Source organism: Sceloporus occidentalis, unplaced genomic scaffold (genome assembly GCF_023333645.1).
Source record: "Sceloporus occidentalis isolate IW3139 unplaced genomic scaffold, rSceOcc1.0.p SCAF_9, whole genome shotgun sequence".
Lineage (NCBI taxonomy): Eukaryota > Metazoa > Chordata > Lepidosauria > Squamata > Phrynosomatidae > Sceloporus > Sceloporus occidentalis.
This window is the reverse complement of record NW_028316989.1, coordinates 42,462,313-42,470,928: the sequence shown is the minus strand read 5'-3', so window position 1 is coordinate 42,470,928 and position 8,616 is coordinate 42,462,313. Positions and strand designations below refer to the sequence as shown.

Sequence of the window (8,616 nt, the reverse complement as noted above, 5' to 3'; positions counted from 1 at the left end):
TATATAACATTATATATATATATATAATAAACATTATTCATAAAAATTAAATATTAAATATATATAAAATATTATATAAAATATATATATAAACATTATTTATAAAAATAAGAATTTGGGGGAAGAAAAATAACCTGGGAACCCACGTGACCCTCCCTCTGCCTCCTTCTTCCTCAACTCAGCCCTCCCTCCCATCCTGATTGACACTCCCTCCCAACCAATAGCGCCGCGGGTCCCCGCCCCTTTGCGTCACAACCAGCCAATCGCTCATCACAGCTCCTCTCTCCCTCTCTCGTCTCCTTTTCCCCCCCTTGGCTGCGGGAGGGGCGTAGCCCTCCGCCCTTTCGCCCCTCCCCCAGTTCGACGGCGTCCAATAGCGAACCCGGTTTGAGTTGAGTGACAGAGGGCGGGCTCAATGGTAATGACGGCGGAGGCGGGGCGTCGGCAGTAGCCGAAGGAGTCTGTGAGCGCGAGCAGCGGCGGCGGAGCATCTCTCTCGATGGGCGTTGCTGTCGAGGAAGGAAGCGGAGGGCGCGCCCAGGTGGGGCCTTCTGCGCAGGTGAGCGGGGGACGGGGGCCGAGAGGGGACTCTAAGGACGGCGCGAGGGGGTCCGGGGGGAGCGGAGGGGGTTCTCCCCAACACAACATCCGGGGATTTTCCTATTGGCCACGAAGACCTCCCTTCGGAGCTCTCCAGGCGGCTTTCTTCGGGAGCCCCGGTGGGCCTTCCTGGGGTCAGGGGGGGATTGTGAGGTGGCCTGGCCGAGATAAAGGCCGCCATGGGGACGCCTGGGCCGGGAAGGGCTCCCAGGCACAGCAGTCGCAGCAGGGGCCTCGCCTTGCTCTGGGAGGCTGGGCTTAGCGGGGTTTTATATCTATATAGAGGTATATCTGTGTATCTATGTATATCTATATATGCACATATATATATATATATATATATATACTGTATATATATATATATATGCACAAACATACAGTATATATATATGTGTGTGTGTGTACATATATAAATACAGTATATATGTGTGTGTGTGTACATATATGTAATATATATACACATACATATATACACACATTTATGCACAGACTATATATATATATATATACACACACACACATACATAGTGTGTGTATAAATACACCCACACAGTATCATACGGTATATATATGGGTGTGTGTGTTCGTGTGTGTTCGTATATATTATTATTATTGTTATTGTTATTTTTATTATTGTTGTTGTTATTAAGCTTTAGATATATACTGCTGTAAATGTACACAGCTCTGTACATGCCGTCTTTTTAATTAGATGGTTCCCTGCCCTCAGGCTTACAATCTGAAAGGACATGACACAAAAGGAGAAGGGGATGGTGGTGGGGATATACACACAGACAGTGTATATATATGTGTGTGTGTGTGTGTATGCGCCCACATATATATGCACAGACAGTATATATATGTCTCTCTCTCTCTCTCTCTCTCTCTATATATATATATATATATATACACACACACACAGACATACACACAGAGAGAGGATTTGGGAATATTGACACATGTCCACCTGTAGTGGGATTTTTCATAGCCATGATATCTTATTATGTATATGTAAATACAATACTCCAAAATAGTAAATCAATCAATCAATAAACCCCAAACATTTCTGTTCCTAAGTATTTCAGGTAAGGGAGGCTCAGCTTGTATATATGTGTCTATACGTGTGTGTTGTTGTTGTTCCAGGACCCTCTCCATAGATACCAAAATCTGTGGGTGCTCAAGTCCCATTAAATACAATGATATAATAAAAAGGTGTCCATTATATAAAATGCCAAAATCAAGGTTTGCTCTTTGGAGTGTGTGTGTGTGTGTGTGTGCTTATATAGCCAAGCCATAGATGATAAAGAATCTGTGGGTATGGCAGACCAACTGTAATTCATCTCAGTAATCCCCCGCATGCCATTTTCTTTTTCATTCTGTTCTATATATCTGTGTGTGTGAAAGAGAGAGAGAGATTAAAAGAAGCAAACCAGCAACATTTGTGTCCTGGATATCAGAAGGAAGCAGTTAATAACTAGCCATATACACATCCATAGAGAGCCAGTCTAGTGGTATGAGCATAGGATTATGACTCTGGAGTCCAAGGCTTGGGTCCCTTTGGAAACCCATTGGGTCACCTTGGGCAAGTCACACTCTCTCAGCCTCAGAGGATGATGGCACTGGCATCCCCCTTCCCACCGGTTATAATTTAGTTATCTTTCCCTCCTTTCCTCTTTTCTCATTTACCATTGTATAGGCTTTCACTTATCTTTTTAAGGGCTTTGCCCCACCTGTTGTCCTCCCAGTTGCTGTTTCTCTTTATTACATGAGTTGTGGACTTCTTTGTGGCTTATCTGGTTTCAGCTTATTATGAAATGGTTATGGTCTCCGGATGACACCATTTCCAGTCGATGTCACAGGATTTTTCTCTTTTCACCCTCCTACCTAGGTTTGTTTTCAAAGCGGTGACACTGTTCGCCTTCTGCTTCCACATCCATTACTCTCAGCTTTTTGGAACTTCTTTGTGCTGGGCTACCTTTTTCTTTTGGGTTCTGCTAGGCTTGGACCCCCCATTCCCTTCTATATGGTTAATCCTTCCCTCCCCTTTTCCCACTATTTTTATACCTGGGGAAGAGATATTGAAAAGATGACAAAAGCAGCCTAGAATATATTTTAATAAAACAAATACAAATCAATGCGTAAATAATTGAAGGTCTAGAACCTTCTAGAACATGGCCACATAGCCCGAAAAACCCACAAAAAACCATGGATGCCGGCCATGAAAGCCTTCGACTTCACAATTGAAGGTCTGTTACATGCATGATGGGGCCCATTTGTACTGTGTGGCTTCGAATGGTAGGATACAAGCGAATAGGTTCAAATGAGAAGAAAGAGGATTTTTAACTACATATTAGATTAAGAAAAGCGTCTTTCTACATAGAAGAAACATGACTTAAAAGTAGTGGATTCTCCTTTGTTAGAGTAGGGTTTCTAAGCAGAGGTTGGACTTGCTGTGTCAGGGATCCTGTGGCAGCAGTTTTCCTAAATTGGAAGAGGGTTTGAACGATGGACTTTGTCATCCCAGTTGTCTTGTACAGAGTCCAGCTATAGTGTCTTGTTTGTACAGCATGGGTGTGCATCTCTTTCCCTTCAGCCATGTTCATATATATATACTGACAGTCAAATCATTCTTTTTAAAAAGCCTATCGGAAATTTTAGTCCATGAGTGCATTAGCTAAAGTACAACATTATTTTTTCCCTTAATTGTATTGTGGTTTACTGTTACAACAGCTTTGCATGCTTAAGACAAGGGTCAAGTCTGCCTTAATAAAGTCAGGGTTTTTTCCCTGATCCATGCGCTTAATGAGAAAAGATTGTGTTTGTGTGTGCACCCATTCAAGTTGCCTGTTGACATCTGGCAATCCCATGAATTTCTTAGGGTTTTTTAAGGCAAAGAATATTCAGAAGTGATTTGCCAATTCCTTCCTCTGGAATTAAAGGGCAGAAATCTTCATAGCTCAAAGAGCCTGAGACAGTAATCTAAGTTGTCTATTGCATGGAGCTTTTAAGATTTGGAGGGGATATACATTGGGATTTTGGGTCAGATTAAAGATTTGTTAAGGGATAGGTCCATACTCGACATGCTTATCGAATGACAGAATGGCTTTTCGATTTGGGGTAAACAAACTACTTCCACAACTGGGTTTATGTTCTTAGAAGACATTGTGAATAAATACCAGTTTTATTTCAAGTGGGAGGTGTGTGTGTGGGAAGGTGTTACTCAGTCAGGTTACCATAACTATCTCAAGTTTGGTTTCTAGCAAATTATTAACATGGAAAAAAACACATTGGAGTATAAAAACAAAAATAAAGTTGAAATTTCAGGATGCCCGAAAGAAACTGAAGGAACTTTATCACTTAAAGTGTATATTTTAAAGCTGTGTTTGTCTGGAAATGGACCAGTGCTAAAAATCAGGAACTTTTTTTAAAGGTATGAAATAAGAATTTTAATTGAAGTTGTTACTAGGCTGCATTATTGGCGACCAATTCCAACGTGTGACGAATAGTCTTTGTGTTTTAATTGTACAATGATGCATTTGAACTTCCTGTTCTATAAACACAATAGCAATGCAGATCACATAGTTGTCTGGGTTACGTAACGGGTTTAGCAATGAATATTTGCATGGCAAAGGTAACTTTCTGAGAATGCTATGTAGTCCTTGTATAGAATAAACTGTGTAGTCCTTGTATAGAAAAAAGAAACTATAGCATAAAGGCTGGTGATCATCAAACCGGCACAGATTAAACCATGGATGGGCAGAACCGGCACAGATTAAACCATGGATGGGCAGAAGAAGGCAGATCTAATAGACCTCTGGGCAATTTGCAGAACGTTGGTCCAAAACACTGCAGAAATAATTCAGTTTGAGACTGCTTTAACTGCCCTAGGGAATTCTGGGAACTGTACTTTTGCAAGACATTTAGCCTTCTCTGTCGGAGACCTCTGGTGCCACAGTAAGCTACAATTCCCAGGATTCCCTAGCACTGACCCAGGGCAGTTAAAGAGGTCTCAGACTGGATTATTTTCACAGTGTGTTTTGGACCATTGTCAAGGGTTTCTGGCTCCTCATCTTTTAACTATAACATTAATACTTCCTATTCTTCCCCCACCCGACACATACTGCCAAAATGGAAAGCTTGCAGTAACCAAGAGCAGGTTTTATGAGTTCAGTTCAGTTCTTTTACATGAAACAAATTCCTGGACTGAGAATGATTTCACTGTAAGAGTCTTTTCCATCTTGCCCTGAAGAAAACATGGAAGGCAAAGCCTGTTTTAAAATTAACCTTTGATATCCTATATGGTGAGCTATTTGATGCCCCTAAATTAATTTTTTGGTGTGGCTCTATGAGCCAGATAAGTTTTTGTTGTGAAAGGCATTCATAATTTGTTGTTGCTGTGTGCCTTCAAGTCATTTTGGACTTTTGACAACCCTAAGGTGAATTTATTAGTGGGTTTTATTGTCAAGGTTTTTTCAGAACGGGTTTTCCCTTGCCTTCCTCTGAGGCTGAGAGAGTATCTCAATGGGTTTCTGTAGCCAGGAAGGGATTCGAATGGTGGTCTCCAGAGTCATAGTCCAACACTCAGCCTACTATACCATGCTGGCTGCAATTGTTAGTGATGAATTTTAATATTTCCTCCATTCAGTATTTGCTTCCTATTCTACCTGTTGCCTGCTCAAGAAAGAAAACTTGGTGTGCATCTTAAATAATCTCTCAACAGCCCACCTAGAGAGCACTCTGATTCCCACTTGGAAATGAAGAACTGAGCCTGAGGTAGTGACTCTTGCTATATTAGTGTTTGTTGCAGTGGAACACAAAAGTCTTTAAAATCTGAAAGTCTGCTACTTGGAATCATGCGGTCGCAGTTGCCAGGTCTTGGAAATTTGAAATTCATATGTCCATATTCTTCTTCTACCTCTTCATACATGGATGAAATCTCCTACTTATTGCCATAGGTAATAGCTAGGGAAATAAGTAGAGATTCTGTACTGAGCAGTTGCATTTCTGAACCCTGGTGCCCTTTCAGATACGAATATTGGTGATGGTGGATAGTGTGTAACTAAAAACCTGAAGGTTGTTGCTTATTTAGATATGCAAAGAATATGCTTGAGCTCAAATTCCTATTCTCCGACCAAGATTTCTCCCCATTTTGAAATTCTTAAAAGGGCAGTAGCTGGGGTAAAGCTGGTTGGAAGTCCTAAAGACCAGTAGGGTTTTGTAGGCATTTGTTCCCTTTCCCCAAGGCCTCTTTTACCACTTTCTCCAGATGGATACAGCTGTTTGTCTGGAAGAAAATTGCAGAATCGCCTTCTGTAAATGATGTGTAAGATGTCACTGCTTCCTTCCTGGTCTGGTCTGTTCCTACAAGGTTTAAACTTGAGCCTAGGCATACCTATAAACATTTCATACTCTACAGTTTGTTCATTTGTTTCCTTAGTATAATGCTTCCCAGTAGCAGTCTCTTTTAATGGCTTTGCATAGAGAGAGGGTGAGAGAGAGAAGACTTGTGTATTCTAAAAGGGTGAGCCTTTTTGAAAAGCATCAGGCTTTGTGCACCTGAATTGCTCTTGCAATTGGTAACAGTTAATGGCACAGCAATTGCTGCTATTTAGCTAACCAAATGTTTGTTTGTTAAAAGTTGTGTACTGTTTTCTCTAAGTTCTGCTAACTTGGTATATTTTACCCATCCATTTGCAAGTACGTACTGTCACCCTTCTGAATGTCATGTTCTTCCTGGCACTAGCTTTCTCTGGCAGTGCAGTTGTATATGCAGTAAACAAAGGAAATTCGAGGCATACATTTGACAAGTGGGTTTATTTCTGTTTTGTCAAGTTGTATCTGGTTATTTTTAGTGCTATATCAGTGTCTAGTGAAAGGCCTCTTTGTCTGTTTGATAACATGCCAGTTAGAAATTCTGGGAGGGCTTAGCAGACCAATGTCTTTTCTTTGCGCAAGTTAAACACTTTACACTGAATATTTCACTGTTGCTGTTTTTATACTCTTTTAGCTTAGGGATTCTCAGCTGACTGTACACATAATGTAGACTGAATGTAGAATTAATCTCGTTGGGATGCTGGGTTTTTATAATGATGTTTAACTACTAATGGAATTACGCATTTTGTTTGCAGTTACTCCAGCAGTCCTACTGCCATTTTAATGTCCTTAAGCTGTACTGCAAATGTTATGACTTTATAATGGAAATATTATAGCAGAATGCATGTAAACATACAGATAGCTTTTGGACTTGTTTCTAGAGTGATGGGACCCAGGTTCTTTGACACCACAACTGATAGTCCTTAAAATATAAAAGGTTGAGAATAGCTGTTTTAGAATAATGTTCTTTTTCCCATGTAACTTTTACTTTATGATCTCTCCATCCTGTAGTTACTTATACCAAAGGTTTCTAACAAACAGCAGCTGCTATTTCAGACAGACAGTTTATGAAAAAGTGGACCTTAGTTGTGTATTAACAGGGTTTGAGATCTGTGGACAGTAAATGTCTCTTGACTTCCATTTCAGGTACAAGGTCAGTACCATGTCAGGATGACTGCTGTTTGAATCACACAAGTCTTTTTCGCGGTGTGATTTGCTTAAAATGGATTCCTACAGTTCATAGTTAGAAAGGTTATTTTTAAAATTAGTACCTCTAATTGTAGCATTTCAATACCACTTTAATTGGCATGGCTGCTTCCTACAGAATCCTGGGAATTGCAATAAAATCTATTTAAAGGGAGTCCCTGGTAAAGAAAAGATTAAGGACCACTGCTGTAGCAAATTGTTATAAAGACTGTTTTTGACTTGCCTCTTCATGAGACAAAACTTAGTGGTTTCTGCAGCGAGGAAGCCGCTTCACACAAATGGCTGTCTCAGTGTAGATACCATGGTCTGGATGCAACTTTGAATGGTCTCTGTAATTGATTCATCTTAAGTGGCCCTAAGACAGCTATCCTCTTATATTGCAGATGGCTTTTGTGCTTTGTACAATCCCTGTATTAAGGTTTGCTCTGTAGTCAAATGTTACTATTACAACTAAAGTGATGAAGTCTACTTCTATTTTTCAGGCAAACTTGGACTTGAACTAAATATTTGCTTAGAAGATTCCTGAGTTTGCTGTGTTTAAGAATAAGTGACACACCTCACAGGTGGGTTTTACATACGTACTTCAAACACATTGTTTGGGAATTGTCAAGGCCTACACTGAGCATCCTTCAAATGCTGTTTCAAATGCAGAAGAGTGCTGTTGTTTTGTTATGTAACCTAGCAACATTTTTCCAGCTAAAGCACTTATCAAGCCACTATTTGAAAATATAGAGAAATCACCTGCAGACTTGTTTTCTACATCTTTTGTAGACCTGTCTTTATAATCCAGTAGAACATATCATCACTAACAATAATTATATTTGCAGAGTTGACAATGGTCAACTCTGACCAAGGTGACTGACCATTAATAGCATGAATTATGTGCTGTTTCTAGCTTTGCAGGATTTATTGCTAGTACCTCTAATTGTAGCATTTCAATACCACTTTAATTGGCATGACTGCTCTCTATAGAATCCTGGGAATTGTAATTGGGTGAAGCACTAGATCTTTTTGTCAGAGCATTCAAAATACCTCTTAGAACTACAAGTTTCAGGATCCCATAGGATGAATCCATACCAGTAAAACTGGTATCAGGGTGTTAGAATTGTGTCATGTGAAAGAGATTCTCTCTTAGTCTCTCGCTCTCAACTGCTTTTCGTCAGATTGCAAGATGGTGGCATGGTGCCAGTGGAGTGAAAATCCTCAGTGCTTTGATGTTAGTCTCTCTGCTAGGCACCTTCCCAGCACTGTTCTGAGCCAGGAGCCATTATTAAGCTCTTGGGTAGTGAGGTGAAGTTTAGCAGAAATGTTTTAAGACTTAAAATGAGAATTGCAATGACTAATTGAATTTTGTAATTACTGATGAAATGTGGCTTACTGGTAAGTAGCATTACAGTATCCCTCTATTCAATGAAGAGATGCACAGAGAGGCTATTGACG

At 40.2% G+C, this 8,616-nt stretch overlaps 1 protein-coding gene across 2 annotated transcripts in view; it reads left to right on the top strand.

The window, feature by feature from the left end:
* Nucleotides 1-464: 464 nt before the first annotated feature.
* Nucleotides 465-8,616, top strand: part of ABHD2 (abhydrolase domain containing 2, acylglycerol lipase) — a 33,225-nt gene continuing 25,073 nt past the window's right edge. Inside the window, exons 1-2 of one of the 2 annotated variants that reach the window (XM_089539118.1) lie at nt 465-559; nt 7,659-7,739. The gene's annotated coding sequence lies outside the window, so the exon portion shown is untranslated. Of the gene's footprint in view, nt 560-636; nt 720-7,658; nt 7,740-8,616 lie in introns of those variants that run through there. The other variant, XM_089539119.1, reaches the window with a different exon arrangement.